Here is a 20,924-nt window from a genome sequence, read left to right on the forward strand (position 1 = left end):
ATTATAAAATAAAACCCATTGTTCATATAGATTTTTTTATAAACCCAAAATTAAATTTAAACTCAAACAATTGTAATTTTTTGAGCAAAGTTAAATATTTATTCAAATTTTGGTAATCATTTTCTAAACAGATTCCCACGAATAGTTGGTTTTAATTTTAATAGATGGTGACACCTAAACAATATTAATAAATCAGAAAAATATTATTTTTTATTACTGATTTTAGTTATCTTCTACAAAATCAAACCAAAAACACTTATCCATACCAAGACTTTATCAGATGTTTACTGTTAAAAAATTATATCAACATTATGTAATCATTTAATAAATATTGACTTTAACTAGGTGATACCAAATACGAAGCCAGTGCATTAAATGAATCAAAATTACTAAAAATCTTATTTTCCTCAATATAAATTATACTACAATAATTTTATAAGTTATTCCTAAATGATTTCAATTCATTGTACAAAAATAAGTCGAAACAAACTTTCGAGAGAATGGCACGTCTAAAATCAAGGATACAAATTTAAGCTGCTAAATGAAAGTGCAATACAATACCCAAGTATGATTCAAAAACAAAATAAGATACGCTTTGTGAAACATCTAACATACCTAACCTTAATAAACAGTGTTAGGCTAAATCACGTCAAATTGATGATTCATTAGCAGTCAAAAATGTGATTGGAATAAATTTCATATCAACCTAAAATTAATTAACACATTGTCAACAACCCAAGGTCAATTAATGCAGCGCCACAAGGTCTTTGCGATTCTCAAAAGACGAAGAACCAAGGTCAAAGTCAAACGAAACCTGAGTTTTGTGGAGTTACGAATTTTGCTCAAACCACTTCTATATATCTGTTCTGTGCTTCAACATAAAGTTGTAACACAGTACGTACCCAGTATACTCCTGTTCCGACCCCTTCCGGCATTTTTGATCCATCTGTGAACATGCAAATATCCCAAATTCACCATAAATTGCAGACTATGATATCTTGGTAGACTAATTCCAGACCAAAAACGTTCATAAATTTATCCACAAACCTTACCAATTTTGAAACATTTCAAAAACAGAAACGGCAGAGAAAAAAACGAGTTCGAGATGATCAAAACTGCATTGCCCAACGTCTAACATAACCTTAAAAATCAGAAATCGGTCAATTAATGATCGATTAGCAGTCAAAAATGTGATTGGAACAAATTTCATACCAACCTAAAATTAATTAACACATTGTCAATAACCCAAGGTTAATTGATGCAGCGCCACGGCCACAATCGACCTAGAATTCTGAGGTTAGAGTTGAAAATGTAGGATTTTGCCCGATTAAATCGACATCACATGCGATCGAGGCGCTGCAATTAATATTGTATCTACTGCAAAGAACTTAGTTTTAGAACAGAGAAAATCCGACTTTGGCTGATTAAGTCTAAGTCACTTGACGACAAAGAGATCCAAAACTCCAATTAAAAACTAAAAAATTTCAAATTTGGTAACATTTTTGTTTGGAATAACATTGTTGAATTCGAAGCAAGGTCTTTAATGGCGATTCTCAAAACACGAAGAACCAACGTCAAAGTCAAAAGAAACCTAAGTTTTGTGGACTTACGAATTTTGCTCAAACTGAGATTTGCATCTTTTAACCACCACAACCACTTCTATATATCTGTTCTGTGCTTCAACATAAAGTTTTTATTAGGTGGAAGTGAAATAGATAGAACATCGAAAACTGTGCAACTTTCGTTATCAACGTTGATTTGAAAAACTTAGTAGATATTTAGTATTAATACTGAGACTACATTACATTACTTAGATTACATATCGGGTAAGCAGACCAACCAAAAATCAAGAATCTGATACGATTAACAGCAGGGCAATGACATAAAACATGCTCAACCGTCTCCTCATCCTGCGAACATAGCCGGCATTCAACATCGTCGGCTAGACCCAACAAGTTGAGGTGTGTTTTTAATCGGCAGTGCCCATTAGAACTTAAGTCCTAAAGTATTCCCGGCTTTGACAGTTTCGATGTTAATAAACACCTTAGCGTCTCATTCCAGAAGAACTGGTCCATAGTAGGCGAAGTCTCTCTTCAGTCCATAGTCGAATTCTGCTGGTTCTGGCCCCACAAACGCTTTAGCGCTAGCTCATCTTCCGCTTCATTGCCAGCTACTCCATAATGATCTGGGACCCAGATCAGAGAAACTCTGTTATCACAACTCACTGTGTTTAATGTTCTCTTACAGTCATTAACCAGAACTGATACCATTTTCATGGCTTGCAGCGCCTGGAGAGCGGCTTGACTGTCTAAAAAAAATGGTACTATCATGTTCTCTTTCAAGAAGGATTTTAGCACCTTGTTCCGACCCCTTCCAGCATTTTTGATCCATCTGTGAACATGCAAATATCAATAAAGCATAAAAGATCAACAAACAGCATTGGAACAGTTTTGAGCATATTGCTTAAATCTGTAAATGGTAGTTCTAGCCACTTTCTCTACATAGATTTGCAAAGGAGATAAGTCAAGCAGAACATCCATGTGTTTATCGCATGAGAGTATTAAGAAGATAAATTAAATATGATGTTAATTTATGGTGAATGTCGACGAAATTCACCATAAATTGCAGACTATGATATCTTGGTAGACTAATTCCAGACCAAAAACGTTCATAAATTTATCCACAAACCTTACCAATTTTGAAACATTTCAAAAACAGAAACGGCAGAGAAAAAAACGAGTTCGAGATGATCAAAACTGCATTGCCCAACGTCTAACATAACCTTAAAAATCAGAAATCGGTCAATTAATGATCGATTAGCAGTCAAAAATGTGATTGGAACAAATTTCATACCAACCTAAAATTAATTAACACATTGTCAATAACCCAAGGTTAATTGATGCAGCGCCACGGCCACAATCGACCTAGAATTCTGAGGTTAGAGTTGAAAATGTAGGATTTTGCCCGATTAAATCGACATCACATGCGATCGAGGCGCTGCAATTAATATTGTATCTACTGCAAAGAACTTAGTTTTAGAACAGAGAAAATCCGACTTTGGCTGATTAAGTCTAAGTCACTTGACGACAAAGAGATCCAAAACTCCAATTAAAAACTAAAAAATTTCAAATTTGGTAACATTTTTGTTTGGAATAACATTGTTGAATTCGAAGCAAGGTCTTTAATGGCGATTCTCAAAACACGAAGAACCAACGTCAAAGTCAAAAGAAACCTAAGTTTTGTGGACTTACGAATTTTGCTCAAACTGAGATTTGCATCTTTTAACCACCACAACCACTTCTATATATCTGTTCTGTGCTTCAACATAAAGTTTTTATTAGGTGGAAGTGAAATAGATAGAACATCGAAAACTGTGCAACTTTCGTTATCAACGTTGATTTGAAAAACTTAGTAGATATTTAGTATTAATACTGAGACTACATTACATTACTTAGATTACATATCGGGTAAGCAGACCAACCAAAAATCAAGAATCTGATACGATTAACAGCAGGGCAATGACATAAAACATGCTCAACCGTCTCCTCATCCTGCGAACATAGCCGGCATTCAACATCGTCGGCTAGACCCAACAAGTTGAGGTGTGTTTTTAATCGGCAGTGCCCATTAGAACTTAAGTCCTAAAGTATTCCCGGCTTTGACAGTTTCGATGTTAATAAACACCTTAGCGTCTCATTCCAGAAGAACTGGTCCATAGTAGGCGAAGTCTCTCTTCAGTCCATAGTCGAATTCTGCTGGTTCTGGCCCCACAAACGCTTTAGCGCTAGCTCATCTTCCGCTTCATTGCCAGCTACTCCATAATGATCTGGGACCCAGATCAGAGAAACTCTGTTATCACAACTCACTGTGTTTAATGTTCTCTTACAGTCATTAACCAGAACTGATACCATTTTCATGGCTTGCAGCGCCTGGAGAGCGGCTTGACTGTCTAAAAAAAATGGTACTATCATGTTCTCTTTCAAGAAGGATTTTAGCACCTTGTTCCGACCCCTTCCAGCATTTTTGATCCATCTGTGAACATGCAAATATCAATAAAGCATAAAAGATCAACAAACAGCATTGGAACAGTTTTGAGCATATTGCTTAAATCTGTAAATGGTAGTTCTAGCCACTTTCTCTACATAGATTTGCAAAGGAGATAAGTCAAGCAGAACATCCATGTGTTTATCGCATGAGAGTATTAAGAAGATAAATTAAATATGATGTTAATTTATGGTGAATGTCGACGAAATTCACCATAAATTGCAGACTATGATATCTTGGTAGACTAATTCCAGACCAAAAACGTTCATAAATTTATCCACAAACCTTACCAATTTTGAAACATTTCAAAAACAGAAACGGCAGAGAAAAAAAACGAGTTCGAGATGATCAAAACTGCATTGCCCAACGTCTAACATAACTTTAAAAATCAGAAATCAATCAATTAATGATCGATTAGCAGTCAAAAATGTGATTGGAACAAATTTCATACCAACCTAAAATTAATTAACACATTGTCAACACCACAAGGTTAATTGATGCAGCGCCACGGCCACAACCGACCTAGAATTCTGAGGTTAGAGTTGAAAATGTAGGATTTTGCCCGATTAAATCGACATCACATGCGATCGAGGCGCTGCAATTAATATTGTATCTACAAAAACTGGAAAAAGCGTACTGCAACGTCTCGGCTACAAACGACTTAGTTGTAGAACAGAGAAAATCCGATTTCGGCTGATTAAGTCTAAGTCACTTGACGACAAAGAGATCCAAAACTCCAATTAAAACTAAAAAATTTCAAATTTGGTAACATTTTTGTTTGGAATAACATTGTTGAATTCGAAGCAAGGTCTTTAATGGCGATTTTCAAAATTTTCTCAAAACACAAAGAACCAACGTCAAAGTCAAAACCTGAGTTTTGTGGACTTACGAATTTTGCTCAAACTGAGATTTGCATCTTTTAACCACCACAACCACTTCTATATATCTGTTCTGTGCTTCAACATAAAGTTTTTATTAGGTGCAAGTGAAATAGATAGAACATCGAAAACTGTGCAACTTTCGTTATCAACGTTGATTTGAAAAACTTAGTAGATATTTAGTATTAATACTGAGACTACATTACATTACTTAGATTACATATCGGGTAAGCAGACCAACCAAAAATCAAGAATCTGATACGATTAACAGCAGGGCAATGACATAAAACATGCTCAACCGTCTCCTCATCCTGCGAACATAGTCGGCATTCAACATCGTCGGCTAGACCCAACAAGTTGAGGTGTGTTTTTAATCGGCAGTGCCCATTAGAACTTAAGTCCTAAAGTATTCCCGGCTTTGACAGTTTCGATGTCAATAAACACCTTAGCGTCTCATTGCAGAAGAACTGGTCCATAGTAGGCGAAGTCTCTCTTCAGTCCATAGTCGAATTCTGCTGGTTCTGGCCCCACAAACGCTTTAGCGCTAGCTCATCTTCCGCTTCATTGCCAGCAACTCCATAGTGATCTGGGACCCAGATCAGAGAAACTCTGTTATCACAACTCACTGTGTTTAATGTTCTCTTACAGTCATTAAGCAGAACCGACACCGTTTTCACGGGTTGCAACGCCTGGAGAGCGGCTTGACTGTCTAAAAAAATGGTACTATCATGTTCTCCACCCCTCTTTCAAGAAGGATTTTAGCACCCTGTTCCGACCCCTTCCAGCATTTTTGATCCATCTGTGAACATGCAAATATCGATAAGGCATAAAAGATCAACAAACAGCATTGGAACAATTTTGAACATATTGCTTAAATCTGTAAATGGTAGTTCTAGCCACTTTCTCAACATAGATTTGCAAAGGAGATAAGTCAAGCAGAACATCCATGTGTTTATCGCATGAGAGTATTAAGAAGATAAATTAAATATGATTTTAATATATGGTAAATGTTGCCGAAATTCACCATACATTGCAGACTATGATATCTTGGTAGACTAATTCCAGACCAAAAACGTTCATAAATTTATCCACAAACCTTACCAATTTTGAAACATTACAAAAACAGAAACGGCAGAGAAAAAAAACGAGTTCGAGATGATCAAAATTGCATTGCCCAACGTCTAACATAACCTTAAAAATCAGAAATCAATCAATTAATGATCGATTAGCAGTCAAAAATGTGATTGGAACAAATTTCATACCAACCTAAAATTAATTAACACATTGTCAGCAACTCAAGGTCAATTGATGCAGCGCCACGGCCACAACCGACCTAGAATTCTGAGGTTAGAGTTGAAAATGTAGGATTTTGCCCGATTAAATCGACATCACATGCGATCGAGGCGCTGCAATTAATATTGTATCTACTGCAAAGAACTTAGTTTTAGAACAGAGAAAATCCGACTTCGGCTGATTAAGTCTAAGTCACTTGACGACAAAGAGATCCAAAACTCCAATTAAAACTAAAAAATTTTAAATTTGGTAACATTTTTGTTTAGAATAACATTGTTGAATTCGAAGCAAGGTCTTTAATGGCGATTCTCAAAACACGAAGAACCAACGTCAAAGTCAAAAGAAACCTGAGTTTTGTAGACTTACGAATTTTGCTCAAACTGAGATTTGCATCTTTTAACCACCACAACCACTTCTATATATCTGTTCTGTGCTTCAACATAAAGTTTTTATTAGGTGCAAGTGAAATAGATAGAACATCGAAAACTGTGCAACTTTCGTTATCAACGTTGATTTGAAAAACTTGGTAGATATTTAGTATTAATACTGAGACTACATTACATTACTTAGATTACATATCGGGTAAGTAGACCAACCAAAAATCAAGAATCTGATACGATTAACAGCAGGGCAATGACATAAAACATGCTCAAGCGTCTCCTCATCCTGCGAACATAGTCGGCATTCAACATCGTCGGCTAGACCCAACAAGTTGAGGTGTGTTTTTAATCGGCAGTGCCCATTAGAACTTAAGTCCTAAAGTATTCCCGGCTTTGACAGTGGCGATGTTAATAAACACCTTAGCGTCTCATTCCAGAAGAACTGGTCCATAGTAGGCGAAGTTTCTCTTCAGTCCATAGTCGAATCCTGCTGGTTCTGGCCCCACAAACGCTTTAGCGCTAGCTCATCTTCCGCTTCATTGCCAGCTACTCCATAATGATCTGGGACCCAGATCAGAGAAACTCTGTTATCACAACTCACTGTGTTTAATGTTCTCTTACAGTCATTAAGCAGAACCGACACCGTTTTCACGGGTTGCAGCGCCTGGAGAGCGGCTTGACTGTCTAAAAAAATGCTACTATCATGTTCTCCACCCCTCTTTCAAGAAGGATTTTAGCACCTTGTTCCGACCCCTTCCAGCATTTTTGATCCATCTGTGAACATGCAAATATCGATAAAGCATAAAAGATCAACAAACAGCATTGGAACAGTTTTGAGCATATTGCTTAAATCTATAAATGGTAGTTCTAGCCACTTTCTCTATAAATGCGTTTGCAAAGGAGATAAGTCAAACAAATTGCTATTAAGAAGATAAATTAAATATGATTTTAATTTATGTTAAATGTCGCTGAAATTTTACGATTATGCAGACTACGATATCTTGGTAGACTAATCATACAAGTTGCATCGCAATCTGGTAACATCAACGGTGCGGGCTGAAAAGAAGGCATACTATGATTACGCCTTACGTAGTAAAGATCCAAAGGCTCTTTGGAGAAAGATTAAACTTCTAAATATAAATAAAAAAATCGATAACAAAGTGCCTAACATTTTTCTTCCAAACGATTTAAATAATTATTTTGTTCACGGTGATTCTTCACTTTATATCCAGACTGATCCCGAATTACCCATATTTTATCAAAATAATGTAAACCCTAGAGTGCAGATAATGCAAGCTTTTATGCCTGTTGATGAACATGAAGTATCTATAATAATTAATAACATTAAAACTGCAGCGGTGGGTTCTGATGGTATCTCAATCTGGATGATTGACTTGTGTACCCCTTTTCTCATTCCTTATATTACTCACGTAATAAACGCTGCTGTTCATCAATCAGTTTTTCCGAATGCCTGGAAAATGGCTGAAGTAATTGCATTACCTAAAGTATCTTCCCCTTCTGCCCTAAGGGATTTTAGACCGATCAGTATCCTCCCAGTAATGTCAAAAATTTTAGAGAGAGTCTTGGAAAAGCAACTTAGAGCACACTGCGAAAGGTATAGTATACTGCCAGATCAACAATCTCAAGCATTTGATACAATAAATCATAATATACTTGCATCTAGACTTAATTATTTTGGTCTTGGAAATCAAGCTGCAATTTTGATAAAGTCATTTTTGTCGGACAGGTCTCAGGTGGTGAAGATTAATAGTCAAGTGTCGAGCGCTCTGTCTGTTACTCGTGGAGTCCCTCAGGGGTCCATTTTGGGGCCACTATTGTTCTCTATTTATACATCTGATTTTGACCAGGTTCTTGGTTGTATGCAGACGATACACAGCTTCTGCTGAATTTTAATCCAAATAATTGGGTTGATGCCTGCATAAAATTTAACTCAGATATAGCATTATTTTCTGATGTTGCGAAACGCCATGAACTTGTGCTAAATCCATTTAAGTCTTCTGTTCTTCTGTTTTGCGGTAGTGTCACAAGGAGAGCGATTAAGCCTTTGATATCCGGTCAATTGGTGGTGGATGGCGAACCTCTTACTGTTTCTGATGATATAAAAATTTTAGAAGTCACATTGGATCATCAGTTGAGGTTTGAGGAGCATGTGGCCAGGTGCTTGAGGGGTGGGTATGGCGCCCTGCGTCTCTTGTATGCCCATAGGGATGTCTTAAGTAAAAAATTAAAAATTATGCTGTGTGATAGCTTGGTTCTAAGCAAATTAAATCACTGCGACGTTGTTTATGGTCCAAATTTAACGGAGGTGAGTGGGCGTCGTATCCAGAACCTTCAGAACGGTTGTATTTACGGAATTCGTAAATATGACCATATTAGTCATAAGTTGGCAGAGACTGGGTGGTTGAACATGAAAAACAGACGTAAATTGCATGCAACTTGCGCTTATTATAAAATTATTAAAAGTCAGCGGCCTCCTTACTTGCTGCAACGCCTATCTTTCAGAAGCGATGTCCATAACATTAATATAAGGAGGAAAGATGTATTGACGGTACCACGCCGCGCCTCGCACCGATCCTTTTCCTACCAGATAGCTAAAACGTACAATGATGTACCTATGAACCTTATAGGATTGAACTGTATTTCGTTCAAGAGTAAATTAAAATCCTCCCTCCTTCTTGAGTCATCATGATTTTTTTTTTATTATATTCTGAGTTATTAATGTATCGCTTTATACTGGCATGTCGTCGTATTTTGTTATTTTGTTTTTTTTTTCATTTTGTTTATTAGTATTGTTAAAAACATTCTCATTTTTGCTTTATATATATATTTTCTATATATTCTGGATTAAGTGGAAGAGCAGTTGGTTAATAACCTAACTGAACTTCGTCCAGAAAATAAGTCTATTTTCTAAGAGTGTATTATTGTTTTCTTTCCTTTTTTTTGCGACTTATAAATAAAGGCATTATTATTATTATTATTATTATTAATGACAACTAGCATAAATTATTTCGTCAACTAAGAGAAGGCGCAAATTTTTGTTGTCATCGAATTTAAAAAACAAATAAATTTTTGCCGTATAAGTACAGGATGTCCCGTTAAGCGTACGGAGCGGCTGTATCTCTAGAACGGTAAGGCCTAGAGGTTTGGGAAAAAAATCCTTATAAGTAAAGTGACTAAGAGAAATAGCTGGAAATTATTTTGAAGTTCGTAATTCGACCGCTAGGGGGCGTAACTGCCATTGAGAAACATAAAGTTCCCGCTATCTCAGAAACTTAGACGATGAGCTATAACTTTGACAACATCATTTAATAGCTTGGATAATACCGCATCGCTTTTGTTTTGCGATATTTCTCATATCTGTCATAATAGGGGAGGGGGAGGCCAATGCGTTTTCATATGTTTACATTTTAATATCTCCTAGACCATTCAACCGATTTGAATGTTTTCGGTGTTGTTTGAAAGAGCATTTTATGCTCTTTTTAAAGTTATTTTCAGTAAGACCGTCTGCTTTAAAACAAATGAGCTAGAGGACGTTATCTGCAGCGATTACATATTTTTGTGATTTTTGAAGAAAAGTTAAATGGAACGATACTATTTACTTCACAGACCCTTAGTCACCTTAAAATTTGCTAAATTTTAGTGAAAACCGCATCTCGATATCGCCACCTGTTCTCGAGTTATAGAAGAAAATATTAAAAACTCGAGTGCCATCAATCCGATCCAGTTACCTCATCGAGAAAAACAAATCACATAACCATGGTAACTGTAAACATGTCATTTACTAACGCAGAAGCGTATGATGGAGCGTATGATGATTTATTTTCAATGTTTCGAATACGATGCAACTGCATGGCAAAAATGAGCAATGCAATTACGACAAAGAAAGACATTTTTCTCTAGAAGTGTTTTTAAGATTGACTTAGCGATTACGGAAAACTGGCAACGTGTAGCCCATTCAGACATCTCTATGAATTCGTAAATCATATTGGTGCACAATGTGATCCCACATAATCTGGGAACTCCGAAAACAATTGTCCACAAGAGTTCTCAAAAGAATAATATCTCCACCACGTTGTTACATCAGGCCTTAACAGATACCGATTATGATAACAGATTGAACTATTACCATTGACTTTTAAATATGATTTGGGCAAATCCAAACCTTTTATCACAAATGCTATGGATGCATGAAGCATCTGTCCACAAGCTGATGTAAACTTGCATAATATGCATTCTTGGTTCGAGCAAAACCCACATTGCTTTCACCTCTTTATCTATTGGGTAGACTAAACGACCTGACTTTTCAAGAAAAACCAATAACCAGGAAAAATATGACAAAACACTAAATACCAGTAAAAACGTGTCCAGGGCCGAGACTTAAGCAGCGCTTTTTTTTCGTCGAAACTAGATTAAATAAATGCATCGAGGTTTATGGAAGGCATTTCGCTCATTAGTGAGTTATTTTTGCCAAAAGTTTAAGTTATTCTAAGTGTTTTAGTTTATTTTGTTTTATTATCATTGTTGATGTTTCATTGATCCGTTGGCTTTTCAACACGCCTCAAAAGTAGTTTTGAAGCAGTTCTAAGCTTGGATAAAGTGTGAAGGAAGGTTCTAGATAATAAAATTTTTGTTCTCTCTTATTTGTTTCCTAAGGTAACTTGATCTGATTAAGATATACGAATTTTTAACATTTTCTTTTATAATTCGAGAATGGATGGAGATATCGAGATGCGGTTTTCACTAATATTTAGCAAATTTTATGATGATTAACGGTCTGTGAAGTAAATAGTACCGTTCCATTTAACTTTTTTTCAAAAATCATAAAAATATGTAACCGCTGCAGATAACGCTCTCTAGCTTATTTGTTTTAAACCAAGCGGTCTTACTGAAAATATCTTTTAAAAGAGCATGAAATGCTCTTTCAAACAAGACCAAAAATATTCAAATCGGTTGAATGGTCCAGGAGATATTAAAATGTAAACATTTCAAAACGCATTGGCCTCCCCCTCCCTTATTATGACAGATATGAGAAATATCGCAAAACAAAAGCGATGCGGTATTATCCAAGCTACTAAATGATGTTGTCAACGTTATAGCATATCGTCTAACTTTCTGACATAGCGGGAATTTTATGTTTCTCCATGGCAGTTACGCCCCCTAGCGGTCGAATTACGAACTTCAAAATAATTTCCCGCTATTTCTCTTGCCCACTTTGCTTATAAGGATTTTTTTCCCAATCCTCTAGGCCTTACCGTTGTTGAGATACAGCCACTCCATACGCTTAACGGGACACCCTGTACAATTTTGATTTCAGTTCCTGGCTGAATTTTCAGTTTTGGCATAAAGAGACAAGTTTCTCAGTAATATTCTGCCGTGGAACGAAAGTCGAAAAAATCGATATAAGACTATCTTAGTTGAAGTCACCGTGACCTGGAGTTTCTGCAGAACAACCATCTTAAACCGCTGAATGTTTTGCTGGACGCATTAAAAAGAGCGACGTGGTTTCAACAAGATGGTGCACCTCCATATAACGCACATATAGTGCCGCAGTATCTGGACCGCAGTCTTGTAAGTGTATGTAATGTTGTTAATAAGGAAAATTGCAGTTTTTGATGCTCCTAATAAAAAGAGTTTTTTGACTGCAGCGCCATCTTTATTTTTGTTTAATGAATAATAATAATAACCATTCCAGATATACTTGGTGTGGGAATTATAAGTGAAACACTGTATACGCAGAGATCGGGGGTCGAGAGGTGGCGGAATTTGTTTTGTTTTACGTGATTTTTTGGAGTTCTCCATTATTCCGTCTTCTTTCGAGATTGAGCAGTTGTGGATAAAAGTCCGTTTTGGTTGCGAGTGTCTGTGTGTTGGATGTGTGTATAAGCCTCCCGCTGTTTATTACAGAGGATTTCTGGATGAATTTGAGAATTCGGTTGTAAGTTGTCTGAGCTTTACTAATCGAATTATATGTTGCGGTGATTTTAATGTTAATTTAATCAATATGGATAATTGCGATAGTGAGTATCTGTTGAATTTGCTAAATTCTCTTGGAGGTCAACAATTGATTGATGTACCTACAAGAATTACTTTTGGAACGGCTTCTCTGATAGACTTGTTGATAACGTTCGAAAAGACTCTGGTTCTACGCAGTGGAGTGCTCTGATCATGATATGGTATTTTGCGATGTTGGTGTGAATGTAGGTAGACAATCTCCAGTGTTTAAGTCTCTACGACTACTAAGGCGTATTGATAGTGTATCTTTTCTGCATGATTTACAATCAGTTCCATTCAATTTTATATTTTATCTAACTGATATTAACGACAAGGTCTCATTCTTTACACACGCCTTAATTGATTTATTTGATATTCACGCTCCAATAAAGCAATGTCGAGTTACCAAGCCTCCCGCACCCTGGATGACTGATAATATTAGATTAATGATTAAGTTGAGAAATGAGGCTAAAACCAGGTTTAGACTCATTGGGAATATTATAAGACCCTTCGCAATTTTACTACTGCAGCTATAAGAAATGAAAAGCGAGCTTATTTTGGTTCTATTGCTGCTACGGGCAATACCAAACAGATTGGAATAACTTGAAAACTTTGAACTTAAAACCAATTAAAAAATCTTGTCTACCTTTAAATTTAAAACATCCTGATCTGATTAATAATTATTTTGTAGGCAGTGTAAATGACATTATTAAAGATTTACAGGCTTCTGACCTTGACCTGTACAGTTCTCCTATTTATGGTAGTCAGTTTTCATTTAAGACTGTGGAGATCTCTCTGGTTTTTGACGTGATTGCATCTATTACATCTTCTGCTATTGGTACTGATGGAATTTCCATTGAGATGATCAAACTGTGTTGCCCCACCATTTTGCCATATTTAACCCACATACTCAATTGTTGTTTAGTTGACCATGTCTTTCCCTTGAAATATTCCTCTGCTCAAAAAGGATAACCCACGAGAGTATAGTGACTTGCGACCAATAAGTATTCTCCCTGTTCTTTCTAAAGTTTTAGAAAAGGTTATGAAGGCTCAATTGGGGGAGTATATGGAGACCAATAGTTTGCTCCCTTCAGAACAATCGGGTTTTCGATGTGGGTATAGTTGCACTACATCAATGTTAAATCTAACTGATGATATATTGTCCGCTGTTGACGTGGTTTTTTTAGACTATTCAAAAGCATTTGACACTGTTAACCACACCATTTTGAGCAAACTACTTCGTTATCTGGGTTTTGGTGAAGGCGCAGTAACACTATTGAGTAGCTATCTTAGTGATCGCACACAGAGGGTGAAAATTGATGATGCCATGTCTGGTGAACTCGCACTTTGTAATGGTGTTCCCCAAGGATCTGTGCTGGGACCTATTTTATTTTCTATCTATACGTCACAATTTAATAAATTTATTAAATTCTGTAAAATGAGTACATATGCTGATGATACCCAGCTTTACGCTTCATACGCGACAGTGGGCAGTGGTATTGCTGAGGCTGGTACCTTGATACGATTTTTGAATTAGCAACATACCACCAGCTTAAAATAAATCCTGACAAATCTATGTGGATGAGTTTTAATGGGCAACAGCGCAACCCTACTTCGCACTTAGCCATTAAGATGAATAACACCTTAATTAAAAAGGTCTCTGAAGCTAAGTGTCTTCCCAGTAAACAAGAAACATCTGTGAAACATTTCAATTTTAACGTACAATGAATTAAATGAAACATTTTACAAGTACGTTTCATATACGTGACAGATACGATTGTTACGAAACGTATCTAAAGATATGTATCAAATACATCTCAGTAGGTATATTTATGAAATATCATTAAAATATGTAGCAGAAACATTTCATTTGAAACATTTCTCTACAAATGTGTCTGAAACATGCCTGAATATCTTCATCAGCGCCTGTGAACGTATGCGCATGTTCCAGGACTCGGTGACTCATCAGCGTCTTGTCACGACTTGTTCTATTGTGTGTTTTATGCTGTTCAGTTCTGTTGGTTCTGTTCTCAGTTCCTTCGAATCGTTTTCTATATATCTGTTCTGTGGCTCGAATATTGGTTTAGAATGGCGCAGGTAAGTTTCGTATAAGTTTTTTTATATATCACCACTAGATTTAGTTATTTTTAAATTTATCTAAAAACATTCTTGTTTAAAATGGTGACTTAAATCTTGTGATTGAATTTAACCGAAGAATATTATATTGACATAAAGTTATTCCTTAACCAACGCGATGTATTCGCTGCGACGGCGATTGTTACGCTTGATAATGTTGTCGCCAAGTCGACACGGCGGCAAATGAACATGCACAAACGTGCCCAAACCGACTTTTTCAACTGTCAGGTGACAACGACAAAAACCGTGGGTGTAGCGATACTTTCGCGTCGGTCTGGGTTGGTCTGGCGAAACGTCATGCGAAACAATCGCCGTTACAGCAAATAAATCGCGTTGGTTAAGGAGGAGTTTAAAACTTTTTCCATGACCGAATTCTAATTTAAACATACATTTTAGTGGCAGTTAGGAAGAGCTTCCATTTAACTGATAAAGAATATGAAGTGGTAGTAAGCAATTGGTTACGACAAGCGAATTTACTTTATAATAAGCGAAATAAGGAAACCGCAGATGAGATAATAAAGAATATTGTTATTTTCTTTTAGTATTCTTTCTTTCGTTTACTCGTCGCAATACTGAAAACGTAGTGCAAGAATCGCATCTCAAATATGAAACAAATTTAAAAATTTTGTGTTTCCATTTCTCCATATTTGTATAATTTATGTAGTTTTGTACTTTTATGTTTTAGTTTTATGTAGGTTATTTAAATTTTAGTTAAATTTCTTAGTCTTGAACAATCATAAAAAGATGATGAAAGAGATCCCCAGCTTCTTCAGACTACAAGTAAAGAAGACCTATTTATTTTGTAAAAGTCTTCTTGTTATAAGTGAGACCACATGTTGTAAAATTCTTTTAATCAAGAAAAATAAACAATTCCAAGACTGTACACATCGTTTGTGGTACATTACTTGTTTTATTGTATTATCTGACATGTAAATTGTCATGTAACTGTTTTTGTAAGTTATTTTGTAATACTGATAGGTTCTCTTCATAAAAAGAATTTTACAACATGTGATATCTCCAATAACTAAGATAAAAAAAAATGTTAAATATATTATTATAATTATTATTATTAAATATATTATAGGTATTCTTTACTTGTAGTCTGAAGAAGCTGGGGATCTCTGGCGAAACATCACAAATATATGTGTTTTAATTGAAACAAAGTTTCGTTTGAGAAAAAAAATTCTGTAGGTTATTCATATATAAACAGAAGTAAAAATAATTAAAAATACCACTAATATAATCTAAATTTAACTTTATATTTAAATGACCTACATAAATTATTGGAATGTTTATGTTTAATTTGTTTACAAATAAGAATTTTATTTAAGTTACCATTTTAATATATTTTGTACCCATATTTACTAAATATATTTAATGCATACCTACTCTTATACCTTACTTTATATGTCTTAATCAATGAGAAAACAGAATAGTGGAAATTATTGATTGATAATTTTGAAATTTGGTACAGTAAGCGGTAAGTAACAAGTATCGTACTTCTATTATTATTTTTCCTACCTTAAGGTATGATTTTGTTGCAGCGTCCACCGTCTGCGTCCTGGATGGTATGCTCAGAAATGCTTCCTCAGCATATGCATATCTTTTGAGGAAGCATGTATGAGCATCTTGTCCAGGATGCAGATGCTACACGTCAACGAAATTATATCTTTACATACATATGTATGTACATCCCTGAAACGTCAACGAAACCTTTCAGAAATTATTTTTAAATGTTTATGATACATACTATTAATGTAATGTAAACGTAAACAAAACATTACAGAAATAATTCAAAACCATTAATGAAACATTTTAGTAGTGTACCGTAATTGTCAGCTGTATGTTGCAGAAACGTTTCAATAGAAACGTTTCAATAAAACATAAAAAGGGTCGGACATTAGCAGTTTCAGACACGTTTCATCTATGTTTCAGAAATATGTCGAAGAAACGTTTTACGTTTCAATAATATGTATCAGAAATGTTTCTGAAACGCAAATTTGTTTACTGCGTTGGTATGATTTTAGATACTAGCTTAAGATTTAGAAAACAAATTCAAACATATATTCAGAGATCATATTTTTTTTGCGTCGGCTGTACCCGCATCGTTCATGTTTACCTTTGAAATTAAAAGTGCTCCTCTGTGATATGTTTGTTCTTTCACAATTTTAATTATATGTCTGCTGTATATCATAGGGCTATAGATGCAGTCACGTCACGAAGTATACAAAAGGTTCAGAATAGTTGCCTCAGATTCATTTATGGGATTCGCAAATTTGATAGAGTTTCTCATAAACTTAAGGATGCTGGGTGGCTGCACATGAGCTCTCGACGGGAGTTTCATAGTTTGTCTCTCTATCATAGAATCGTTACCTCTGGAGTCCCGGAGTACCTGCATAATAAAATTAAATATAAACCACAGTGCGAGGGAAGTCAGACAAGGTCAGGTATTAGTTTCTATTCTCCAAAACATAGAACATCACTTTTTCAAAGGTCATTTACATATCATGACCAATTTCGAATAAAATTGAGGAATATGATTTTTCAGCAGTCAACGGGTCTTGTCTGATGTTTGTTATTCTTTGTTTCTCTGTGATTTTTTTGTGACCTTATTCTTATTGATATAAAGTCATTGTTACGATGTTAACAGTTACGCCATCAGTTATTACACTGAGTCCTTTTTTAATTTTCATTATTATTGTTTTTTTTTTATTTTGCTCCTCTTATTTCTTTTTTTTTCTCCTTCATTTAATTTACGTTTGGGTCTTTTGGGCCCTTTCATTTTGTGGGAAGAGTCACCAATTTGTGGGACAATTTAAAAAGAGATTAAAACCAATTTTCGTTACAACGTGACTTGACTTTTTATTTTGTTATAATAATAATAATAAACAAACTTTTTGTATCACTATGGATTTACAATTTTTGTTTAAAAAAGAACTTATTACTATGATTTATATTTATAATTGTGGTGGTTGCCACATATATTCCCTCCCACAACAGGAAATGATAATGGCTATAAAAGGAAAAGGAGTAACGAAACATTCAGTCTTGAATTGAAAGACGCTGTTTTTATTACCAATATTTCGATTTCCAATAAAGGAAAATAAATATTGGTTCAACAACAGACTATTTGAAATGCATATAAAAAGAAACGCATCTGTTGACGTATAGTACTGTCAACTAATGTTTATAAAATTAATTTGGTTATTTTAAATTGACAATGTGATGAATTTTGGTTAATTAGTTATTCTGATGTATCAACGTAATTGACAGTGTCATAATTGTCATGCAACTTATCATTCAAAATGAATGCAGGTTTTAAACGATCTATGCTGATGGTATCATGTAAGTTATTACGAAGAATCTTAAAGGTTTTTTCATATTTTTTAATAACCTTATAAGGTCCATCATAACTAAAATTAAGTGAAGGTCGACGACCTTCGATTCTAACAAAAACATAATTTGAATTAAATAAATCTTTATGAATAAAAGGTTTTGAATAACAATGGAATGATGAAGAAATTGGCTTAATTGCGGATAAACTCTGTCGCAAATTTGATAAAAGTGGTTCAATTTCCACTTGTGAGGTAGAAGTAATAAAGAATTCTCCGGGCAATCGGAGTGTTTGACCGTATACTAATTCAGCGGAAGTACAACCGAGATCCTCTTTTAATGTAGATCGTAGTCCTAATAAAATGAGTGGAAGAGCGTCGTTCCACTTTTTACCAGAACTACTAGCAGTAATAGCGGTTTTGAGAGTTCGGTGAAATCTCTCTAAAATACCATTACTTTGTGGATGGTATGTGGAAGTGTGTATTTGATGGATACCAAGTATTTTATTAAATTGAGAAAAAAGTTTGAATTCAAACTGTTTGCCTCGATCATGGGTAATAGTGTGAGGTATACCGAATCTTGAAAAATGATGACGAAGTAATGTAGTCGCTATGGTGGAAGAAGTTATATCTTTGAGGGGAAACGCTTCAGGCCATCGAGTAAACCGATCAATAACGGTTAGTATGTAAGTACAACCAAGTGATGGGGAAAGAGGACCAATTAAATCAATATGTATATGTTCAAATCTACCTCTCGGAATGGGTATGTTCTGAGGAGGAGATTTGATATGTCTATGAACTTTCGCTTGTTGGCAATTTAGACAAGCTTTTGTCCATAATTGAATGTTTCTAGACATGTGAGGCCAAAAGAAGCGAGATTTAAGATTGTGAAGTGTTGATCGAATGCCAGAATGAGTTAAATTATGAAATTTATCAAATATTTCTTTTCTCAAATTTTTAGGAATATAAATTCTGTGTGAAGTTAAAGAAGTTTCACACCAAACTTTGCATTTTGTATTTGCAACCGTTTGAAGAGATAATTGGTATGGAGTATTGTTCGAAAATTGATTGCGTAGAAGATGATTTAACTCGTCATCTTTGACTTGGGCTGCTCGTATGTCCTCAGGCAATGGATAATTAGATGAAAGGGATTCAATAGTGATTCGTGACAAAGCATCGGCTACAATATTAGAGTCACCTTTAATAAATTTGATATCTGAGGTAAATTGTGTTATATAATTTAGGTAACGGGTTTGGCGAGGAGTTTTATCTGAAAGACTAAAAAAGGAATTTATTAACGGTTTGTGATCAGTAAAAATTGTAAAATGATTTCCATGTAGGTAATGCTTAAAAAATTTAATGGCGGAATAAATTGCCAATAATTCACGATCAAAAGTGGAATATTTCGCTTGAGTAGAAGTGAGCTTTTTTGAGTAAAAAGCAAGTGGTGCTGTAAAATTATCAACTAAAGCAGCACCAGGGCAAGGATGAGCTAAAGCGATCGAATTTGCTAAAGCACTTTTGGCCGAAACAAAAGAATTGGAATTTTCTTGAGACCAAAGTATAAGTTGTGTTTTGGAACGAAGGGAAGTTGCCAAATTATAAAGAGGTCGTAATATCTCTGAAAAATTTGGTACGAACCGGTGAAAGTAGTTTATCATCCCTAAAAATCTTTGAAGTTCCTTTAAATTTGTAGGTTTTGGAAAATCATTAATAGATTTTACTTTCAATTGAGAAGGGCGGATTCCTTCTGAAGAAATTTCATGCGCAAGGAAATCTAAAGAGGAAACTCCAAAAAGACATTTTGATGGTTGGATATTGATACCGTAAGCGGTTAACCTCTCAAAGAGTGTTGATAAGTGAAGTAAATGGTCTTCTTCGTTTTTACTTGCGACAAGGATATCATCTAAATAGACAAAAATGAAATCGAGACCAGAAAGTACTTCGTTCATGAAGCGTTGGAACGTTTGGGCGGCATTTTTGAGGCCAAAGGGCATTCTCAAAAATTCGAATAAGCCAAATGGTGTTGAAATCGCTGTTTTGGGAATATCTTCTACAAACTTTTTGTATCACTATGGATTTACAATTTTTGTTTAAAAAAGAACTTATTACTATGATTTATATTTATAATTGTGGTGGTTGCCACACATTTAATTTAATTATGTTTAAATTTAGATTTGATATGATGCGGGTGATACTGTATTAATGATTTCAAGATTTTGCCTTTGTTTTTTTTTCTTTTTATTTGTTATTATTCATAGATTTTTTTTTTTTATTTTACGGTTGGATAGAACAGACTATTCTTGATCTCCATATATTATGTATATATTTGTATTGTAGTTGCTTCTTTGTAATGGAGACAATAAAGTCATTTATTATTATTATTATTATATAAATAAAAGTAGTTCTGCGATATTAATGGCTTGGATTAAGGTGGATAAAAATTTGACTTTTCATCTTTGCGATTACACCGAGTAAACAGCACACAATGTCCTTCCCAATAAACCTGAGTACGCAATATGATGACTAGCTTTATCTGATATAGATTATTTAAAAAAATTTTTAAAAACAGATTCCTGTAAAAGTTAATTCTAATCTTAAAAGATGGCGACACAATATTAGGAACGAAATATATTAAAGAAAGTCATAAATATTTTTGTTTCATCACTTTATAAAGTGCTAAATCAGTAAAAAGTTGTTTTATAAAAGATAATGAAAACACTTAACTCAACCAAGTTTCTTTTATCAGATGTTTACTGTAGAAAATATGTATCAACGTAATCATTTAATAAATATTGACTCACACCGGCTGATAGAAAGTTCAAATTTCTGAAGAGGAAATGTTTTAA

The 20,924-nt window shown here is 34.8% G+C and overlaps 1 long non-coding RNA gene across 1 annotated transcript; it reads left to right on the forward strand.

Moving 5' to 3' along the window:
- Positions 1–18,023: 18,023 nt before the first annotated feature.
- On the forward strand, positions 18,024–20,591 carry LOC139431150 (uncharacterized). The gene is made up of 3 exons (XR_011641450.1): positions 18,024–18,761; positions 19,037–19,708; positions 19,772–20,591. It is a non-coding gene; the product is annotated as an uncharacterized lncRNA (long non-coding RNA).
- The last annotated feature ends 333 nt before the right edge of the window (positions 20,592–20,924 follow it).

The sequence above is a fragment of the Onthophagus taurus genome, chromosome 8 (assembly GCF_036711975.1).
Source record: "Onthophagus taurus isolate NC chromosome 8, IU_Otau_3.0, whole genome shotgun sequence".
NCBI classification, from domain to species: Eukaryota; Metazoa; Arthropoda; class Insecta; order Coleoptera; family Scarabaeidae; genus Onthophagus; species Onthophagus taurus.